This window comes from Nomascus leucogenys, chromosome 15 (genome assembly GCF_006542625.1).
Source record: "Nomascus leucogenys isolate Asia chromosome 15, Asia_NLE_v1, whole genome shotgun sequence".
NCBI lineage: Eukaryota > Metazoa > Chordata > Mammalia > Primates > Hylobatidae > Nomascus > Nomascus leucogenys.
In genome coordinates this window covers 12,082,101-12,090,856 of record NC_044395.1, presented here as the reverse complement: position 1 = coordinate 12,090,856, position 8,756 = coordinate 12,082,101, and the positions used below count along the sequence as shown (strand labels likewise).

General features: G+C 47.0%; 1 non-coding gene across 1 annotated transcript; it reads right to left on the bottom strand.

Annotated features, from left to right (window-relative positions):
• Nucleotides 1–2,006: 2,006 nt before the first annotated feature.
• On the bottom strand, nt 2,007–2,110 carry LOC115830564. Its single transcript, XR_004026112.1, has one exon. It is a non-coding gene; the product is annotated as a small nucleolar RNA U13 (small nucleolar RNA).
• Between the last annotated feature and the right edge of the window lie 6,646 nt (nt 2,111–8,756).

The window sequence follows — 8,756 nt, the reverse complement described above, 5'->3', positions numbered from 1 at the left end:
CTTACTAGCTTTGTAATTGTCACTGTGCCTCGGTGTACTTATCGGTGAGATCATGATGACACTGGTAGCTACTTCTTCAGGTTTTGGCGAGGAGCAGATGAATTATTACGTGTGGAATGCTTAGAATCAGGGCAGGCACATAGAAGTTGCGGCATAAGTGCTAGCTTCACTGTTGTTTGACAAACGTCATATTCTGGGTCCACCACTATGGCATAGAGGGCATAGAGGCAACCACCAGGGGCCCACCTTGCAGGAGTTCACAGTTTACTGAGGACAGGCATGAAAACAGACCACTGCCATGTAAAGTTGCTGTTGACATGGGAAATGCTGTAATAGAGGAACAATCAGAGGACTGTGGGGACACAGAGGAGCGGCCAGCTGTGTGCCATGGATGGGCTGGGCCAGGCCTGAGCTGGCTTCTTAGAGGAGGTAGTAGCATTTGATCTTAAAATGTCATTAGCAATTCACCAGATGGGGGGAAAGGGAAATGGCATTCCAGAGAAAGGCGACAGCACACACAGGGCCACAGAGGCATGACAACTCCAGCATGTGCAGGAAATGACAGAAAGTGGGGAATATGCTGCATGAAAAGGAAGTGGGAGGTGAAGTGGAGAGTCCAGTGAGCGCCATCCTAAGATCTAAGGATCATAAGCCCCATGCCAAGGGATGAGGACTTTGCCTGGAGGAAAGGCACTTGGGACTCACTGGGAGTGTTCGAAGAACAGGCTCAAATTTGTATGTTATTTTATTTATTTATTTCTTTTTGAGACAGAGTCTTGCTCTTTCCCCCAGGCTGGAGTGCAGTAGCACGATCTCAGCTCACTGTAACCTCCCACCACCCCCCAACACCCCCCGCCCCCCGCCCCCGGTTCAATCCATTCTCCTGCCTCAGCCTCCCGAGTAGCTGGGATTACAGGCACCCGTCACCATGCGCAGCTAATTTTTATAATTTTAGTAGAGACAGGGTTTCACCATGTTGGCCAGGCTGGTCTCGAAATCCTGACCTCAGGTGATCCATCCACCTTGGCCTCCCAAAGTGCTGGGATTACAGGTGTGAGCCACTGCACCCAGCCTCAAATTTGGATTTTAATAAAATCACTCTGGTTGCTGTGATGAGCATAGCACCATAAACAAAAAAAAAAAGAGAGAGAAGAAGAAAAGAAAAGAAACAAACTCAATGACTTGAGTACCGCACCCTTGTTAAATGTGAGTGTAAGGTATCTACCATTTCAGAGAGGGCCCAACCTCACCCGTGGTCAGGAGGCAAGGGTTTGGAAAATGTGGTGCTGATTCTGCCCACGATGTTCAGGCGACCTCGGAGAAGAGCCCTTCCAGTGTCTGGTCTCCCCATCGTTCTGTAGGTGCAGTAGCGATATCATGCTCCCTCTCCATAGCTCATCTTTAGACAGTGTTGGAGGAGCATGCTGTACTGGATTCCCTGCAAACGTAGCCTACTCAGGAGGAAAAGTGGGGCTCCATTGCTTGTTTCGTTTTTCTTTTCTATTTTTATTTTTATTATTTTGAGACAGAGTCTCACTCTGTTGCCCAGGCTGGAGTGCAGTGGCTCAGTCTTGGCCCACTGCAACCTCCGCCTCCTGGGTTCAAGCGATTCTCCTGCCTCTACCTCCTGAGTAGCTGGGATTACAGGCATGCACCACAACGCCGGCCAATTTTTTTGTATCTTTAGTAGAGACAGGGTTTTACCATGTTGGCCAGGCTGGTCTCGAACTCCTGACCTCATGATTCGCCCACCTCAGCCTCCCAAAGTGCTGAGATTACAGGCGTGAGCCACCACGCCCGGCCCCTTGTTTCATTTTTCTATAGAATATATTTGCACTGAATTTTATTATTTAATAGGAAACATGCTCATGGTTCAAAGAACAAAATGATAGGAAGGTTTACACACAAGTTTGCCCTTCCCTCTGTGCTCATCCGCCCTGTTGTCCCCACACCTGCCACAAGAAACCACTCTTATTTGTTTCCAGCATTTCTTTTTTTTCTTTTCATGTCAGATGGGTAATATACCGACATCGTAACAAGGTTCAAGGGTGGCACATCTCAAACACACACATGAACACCCAGTCATTACGCTTATGAACTATAAAAAGATCACCTTCCAGCATTTCTTTCTTTTCTTTTTCCTTTTTTTCTTTTTTTTTTTTTGAGACTGAGTTCTTGCTTTATCGCCCAGGCTAGAATGCAGTGGCGCGATCTTGGCTCACTGCAGCCTCCGCCTCCCAGATTCAAGCGATTTTCCTGCCTCAGCCTCACAGGTGTCTGCGGCCGTGCCCGGCTAATTTTTGTATTTTTAGTAGAGATGGGGTTTCACATGTTGGCCAGGCTGGTCTCGAACTCCTGCCCTCAAGTGATCTGCTCACCTTGTCCTCCCAAAGTTGCTGGGATTACAGGCCTGAGCCACGGCGCCAGGCACCAGCATTTCTTTATGCAACTATGAGCAAATAGGGTCATAGATTCTTACCGTTTTCCCTTTCATTTGTAGGATGTATCAACAAGGTCTTTGAAAAATAAAAGTCATACTCGTTAAGGGATTTCTAGCTAGTCCAGTTATTCCTTCCAGAGTGAAATAAAGGAAAGCAGAAGCTTTGCTGTGACTTTGTGTCCTTGCTCTGTAAATGGGGGACAGTATTGTCCACCCTGAGTCCCATGTGGGAAAGTAATAAGTAATTTCAGATTTATCAACTGTTTTGAGCTTTCTGGCAGAAGGGATGCTCAGAGTAGTGCTGTTTTGATGGTTTCTCAGCAAAATACTTCCCTCTTGTCCACAGGTCCCAGGTCTTATTTTTAAAAAAGGATTCCGATTGCTAATTGTTAACAAGTTGCTGGGTTTTTTTCCTCCCCTCCAGCTCTTCCTTTCAAAACTTCTGAGCCTTAATTGGCAGCCCCAGTCTCTGGCTGGGCCATGTGTGTCTGATTTTAAGCCGCGTCCTGCCGGGGACTCCTGCTGCACACATGTGCCTGCAAGTGCTCCCCCAGTTTCTGTTGCAGAGTTCTTTCATTTTTTTTTCCACCACATGTGCTGAGCCACACAGAAGCTTTAAGACTCCAAATCATAGCGCAGCAGTGAGCCAGTGTTGGCTGTAATTAGCTGGAATTGCAAACTCCTGGTCATAAAGACATCATGTCTTTGCTTACTGTGGTGAATTTCCTGCGTTCTCTAAGGGTCGCTGGAGAGGCTCAGAGGAAGGAAGTTGTCTGTGAATTGAGGGAGGGGCAAGACTAGATGATCCCCAAGATGCCTTCACTTCTAAAATTACACTTTAATGACATCTTCTCCAGGGCCCGCCTGTCCCCACGTAGGGAGTGAACCACTAGGTCCAGCAAGCCCCATGGAGGCCTCCAAGATGGGCACCAGGAGACAAGGACAGCGAGGCTGTCGTCTCGACACCACAGGACCTGGTTACTGTTTTGAAAGGGATTTGGTTTTGTTTTGCTGGGATGCTTCCTGGAAGTCTTTTCTTGAGGCAGTGTGTTTATCCGGTTTCTTAGGTAGAGCATAAGGCTGTTTTCTCTCAGATGTGGATTTGGCAATGCGGAACTCAGTTCTGGGCTGTGATTCAAAGCCTTGCCAGCTTTGTGAATTCAAGAAATCCTTGTTTCCACCCAAAGACCCAAAGAGACTTTGAACAGTCATTTCACCCTCCCCGCACAGCTGGGCGGGACAGCAGCAGTGGCCCAGTCCCTATCCTGAAGGCTCCTTACCTAGAGGAAATCCACCTCACTGGGGACCTTCTCCTGCCCTGTAGTTTTAACCCATCTTATCATTATTATTATTATTATTATTATTATTATTATTATTATTTTTAAAGATGAGGTCTCCTGTGTTGCCCAGGCTGGTCTCAAACTACGGGGCTCAAGCAGTCTTCCTGTCTCAACTTCCCAAGGTGCTAGTATTACAGGCGTGAGCTACCACACCCGGCCTTAGCCCATCTTGAGGTGAAACTATGCAGTTGTTCTGGGCAGATCTACATGCCTGTCCTCCGTGAGGATGCAGAGTGGTTGAGTTTACGTTTTCCAATCACGTCGTTTCTGTGGGCTTCCCTAGGCTGACCCTGGAAAGGGCTCCGGATGCTACTTGGGAGATACTCCTCTTTGCAAATTGGCACAGACATCTTTCTGCCTTTTCTTTGTCCTAGGACCACTCTTTATGGTGTTGCTGTTGAAGCAGGTGGGTGGATTGGGAATTAAGCGTAGCTGACAGGGTAAAATTTGAGGAGCAGGAAGCTCATAGATGGGGGGCCACCAGCCCAATTTCTTTATCTTAGGTTAAGACCCATAGCTACTTCTCTTATAATTATCAAACTTTTCTTCTCCACTGAACATCTCCCTGTTTAAATGTTAGCCTCTCCAGGGAGATCTTTGTGATTTCCCAGCCTAACATGGTGTTGGGCTCACTGTAGATGCTCGAGAGTTGGTTGTTGGATTGGGTACCCCATTCAGCAACATTTATTGAGTGCCTAGAATGCGCTTTGTGCCGTGCTAGAGTCTGGTCATGACAAAAGCTGATAGAACCCCTCCCCTTAAACAGTTTATCATCTAGGAGGAGAGACATCAGTGTACTTCCAGCATCTAGCACAGGGGCAGAAACAAAGTCATTTGGTGGCTTTTGAGCTTAGAGTCATAAAATGTCAGAGCTAGAGGGTCTTAGGGATTGTTAAGTCCCTCCCTCTCACTTTGGAAGTAAAGAAACTGATAGGTCAGAGACTTGCTCAAGGCCACCCGGTCAGGCAGGGACAGAGAGAGTGCTCAGCCTGCCGTCCCTGCTTTCAGCTCTTTCTGTCACCCCATGCAGCTTGTCTTTGGCCTTTAACTAGAAAGATCAAATCATGAAAAGTAGAGGCGGTACCAGAGAGAGCAGGAACCCACTTTCATTGCAGGTCTACTGTGGCTCAGTGACCTAAATCCTGGGAGGACTGGGAGGCTCTGGACAGTGGCTCTCGGACTAGGACTGCGGAGTGAGTACTCCAATGCCACAGGGGCCAGCTCCCTGCAGTTCCCACTGAGACTTATTTCTCCAGAGGCCAGAAAGCCCAGAAGATGAAGCCTTGTCACTTGTGGTCTTGTGGCCCGGTTCAGCTGAGATGCCACGTGGTTCTTGTTGAGGGGAAGGCGTGCGAGAGGCTCTGGCGCCTGAGCCACACACTGGGGCTTTCCATCCTGCTGAAGTCAGGACCTTCATTGGCCCTGATTCAAGCAAACTGATTGGAAAAAGGCATTTTTGAGACCATCAGGGGAAAATGAATGTGGATTTGATATTCAGTGATATTAAAGAATGATTATAAATGTTAGATATGATAAAGGCAAGTGATTATGTTAAAGATAAAACAGTTCTTATCAGTTAGAGATGCATGCTAATGTCTGGGTTGTTTTAAAATACTCTAGGGAAAATAAATCTTTATGAGTATTTTGGAGTAAAATGATGTGATACCTGGGATTTGCTTTAAAATGTTCTAGGCTGGGCACGGTGGCTCATGCCTGTAATTCTAACACTTTGGGAGGCCCAGGTAGGAGGATCACTTGAGCCCAGGAGTTTGAAACCAGCCTGGCAACATAGCAAGACCCTATCTCTACAAAAAAAAAAAAAAAAAAAAAAACCCCTAAAAAGTTACCCAGGCAGTTAGCTTCGTACCTGAGGTCCCAGCTTCTTGGGAAGCTGAGCTGGGAGGATCGGTTGGGCATGGGAGTTCGAGGCTGCAGTGAGCCATGATCATGCCTGCACTCCAGCCTGGGTGACAGAGTGAGACCCTATCTTAAAAAAAAAAAAAAAAAAAAAAAAAGACCAGGTGCAGTGGCTCACACCTGTAATCCTAGCACTTTGGAGGCCAAGGCAGGTGGATCACTTGAAGTCAGGAGTTCAAGACCAGCCTGGCCAACATGGCAAAACTCCATCTCTACTGAAAATATAAAAATTAGTTGGGTGTGATGTTGTGTGCCTGTAATCCCAGCTACCTGGGAGGCTGAGGCAGAAGAATCGCCTGAACCCAGGAGGTGGACGTTGCAGTGAGCCGAGATGGCTTGGTGGCTGTGGAAGAAGTGGCTTCCACAGACATGACAGGGTGTGGGTGACATCACACGGGTCCTTGAACAATTGCACTCACATGGTGGGGGGTTTCCCGCCTTTCCACGTGTCCCCTAAGAGACCCAAGGACTTGGCCGGGCACAGTGGCCAAGGTGAACTCCATGCCATCCTTGGTATTTTCCATTCATGTTGCCAGACCATCTTTGTTTCAGGTCAGCCTCCTCAGACACCCAGAAGGGCCTATCCTAAGCCAAACCCCCTCACAGAGGTGTAGGGCCAACACTGCACATCGCTGCACAACTGAGCTTGCCTTCTCAGCCCGCTGTGATGCAAATATTTGGATTCTTTTTTTTTTTTAATTGAGACAGAGTTTTGCTTTTGTTGCCCAGGCTGGAGTGCAATGGCACGATCTCGGCTCATCGCAACCTCTGCCTCCCAGGTTCAAGTGATTCTCCTGCCTCAGCCTACCTAGTAGCTGGGATTACAGGCATGTGCCACCATGCCCGGCTAATTTTGTATTCTTAGTAGAGACGGGATTTCTCCATGTTGGTCAGACTGGTCTTGAACTCCTGACCTCAGGTGATCCGCCCGCCTCTGCCTCCCAAAGCGCTGGGATTACAGGCATGGGCCACCGCGCCTGGCCAATATTTGGATTCTTATTCATCTTCTGTCCTTGTCTTGCCGTCTTTCCTTTCCCTCCCTGACAGTGGAACCTTCACTACTTCTACCCGCTAAAGGTTCTGCCATGTCTGCAATCCCCATAGTCTCTATAATATGATTTTCCTATTACAGTGGCCCCTCCTTATCCTTGGGGATACTCAAGACCCCCAGTGGATGCCTGAAAGCGCAGATAGCACCAGACCCAATTGCGCCAATCGGATTCTGTTTCAGGTCATGTCTTCCACCCACAAATTTAATACTTTTTCCATCCTAACTAAGCAATTATCATGCACTTTGGCTATAAGTTTTGCAGTTTGAGGTGTGGCAGCAAAACCAGCACAAATTTCTTCTTCCTTCTTCACAATTTCATGGATGGAAGATGAGTTCTTACTGTAGACCTCAGTGACTTTGGCATGCAATTTTTTTTCTTTCATTATTAAGTTGAGAACTTTCACCTTTTCACTTAAATGGAGAATTTATGTCTTCTCTTTTGGGATATCCAAATTGCCAGCCTTACTACTCTTGCATTTTGGAGCCATTATAAAGTAAAATAATGGTGATGTGAACATAAGCACTGCAATACTGGGACAGTTGGTCTGATAACCTAGACAGCTACTAAGTGACTAACAGGTGGAGAGTGCAAACAGTGTGGATTCACTACTGCATCCACAGTCTGTATCCAGACTAGACGAAGGGATGATTCACGTCCCTAGTGGAATGGAGTTGGATGGCTCCAGATTTTATCATGGTACTCAGAACGTCGCACAATTGGAAACTTGTGAGTTGTTTATTTCTGCAATTTTTCACTTAATATTTTTGGACCACAGTTGACCACTGGTAACTGAACCCTTGGAAAGTGAAACCACAGATAAGGCAGGTCTGCTCTACTAGTTTGTTTAAATGTTTACTGTCTTGTCGCACTCACTACTGAGATTTTTGTACCCAGACATGTCCTAGCCTAGAGCACTCCATTCTGGTCTTCCCATGGCCACGTTCTTTAGTACAGAGTGAAGAGTTCTTAGTTCCAAGGAGATGTGCATACCCTGGAGCCTATGTGTCTCCCACCCCGACGACACACACACACACACACACACACACACACACACACACACACCATGCTCTGGATATTAGGAACACAAATGACGAGGAACCTGCTTCCGGGGTCTCTCCCCCATCTCCAGCCTCCCGAAGACAGACAGCCCTAGCCCTGAGGATGACAAAGAAGCTTCTGTTTGTGGGGGTGTGGACACAACTTTGACATCTTCTTGGGGTACCCATGTGCATACATGTGAGGACCCTCCTGGTACCCCCACAGAAGCCAGGGTCTGAGCTAAAAGCAGATGGAAGCAGACCACAGGAGAAGAGATCAAGGCCGGCTGGCTGCTGGCTCTTCCCAGGCTGCCATACCCTGGCACACAATGGCAAGAAGGCTGAGCCTCTAACCAGGTTGTTATGAAGGTATACTAGCCAAGGTTGGAGGCTAAGGCATATTTATGAGTTGGTTCGCTTGATTTATTATTTGTAAACATTTAGACATTGGCATATGTGGGCCTCTTTTTACACTCTTGCCCAGGCCCTGCCCGTTGTAAGTCTCTATTTCCTAATGGAGACACAGGAATTTTGCTCTGGGCTGGACTTCATCTTGCCTTAAGGAAGGCTTGTGTTCTTCCATGGTATTTCCTGCAACTTGTAAAATACAACTTGTAAAGTCCTATTGTAGCCCCACGTATTTCCTGTGTTTATAATGGAGATGAAATCATGGTTTGTCTTTCCACCACCCATCTTTCCACCCCCAACAACCCTCAATTACATAAACTAACAAGCTAATTAAAAATAGCCTTAAAGTAAGGACACTTGTGTAAACCAACAACTTTATCAGAAAAGGTTTTCCCTGGAATTTCCCATCCTCATTCAAAGGGACAGGCAGTGTTCTGGATTCCAAACAATAGATTCTAATCAATAGCTCCTCCTATTCAAATAGTGGCAGAATCCTACCTGCCTTCCTTCCCTCCGGTGGAATGTTATTATCTCTCTCAATGAATCATTAAAATTCGTAGCT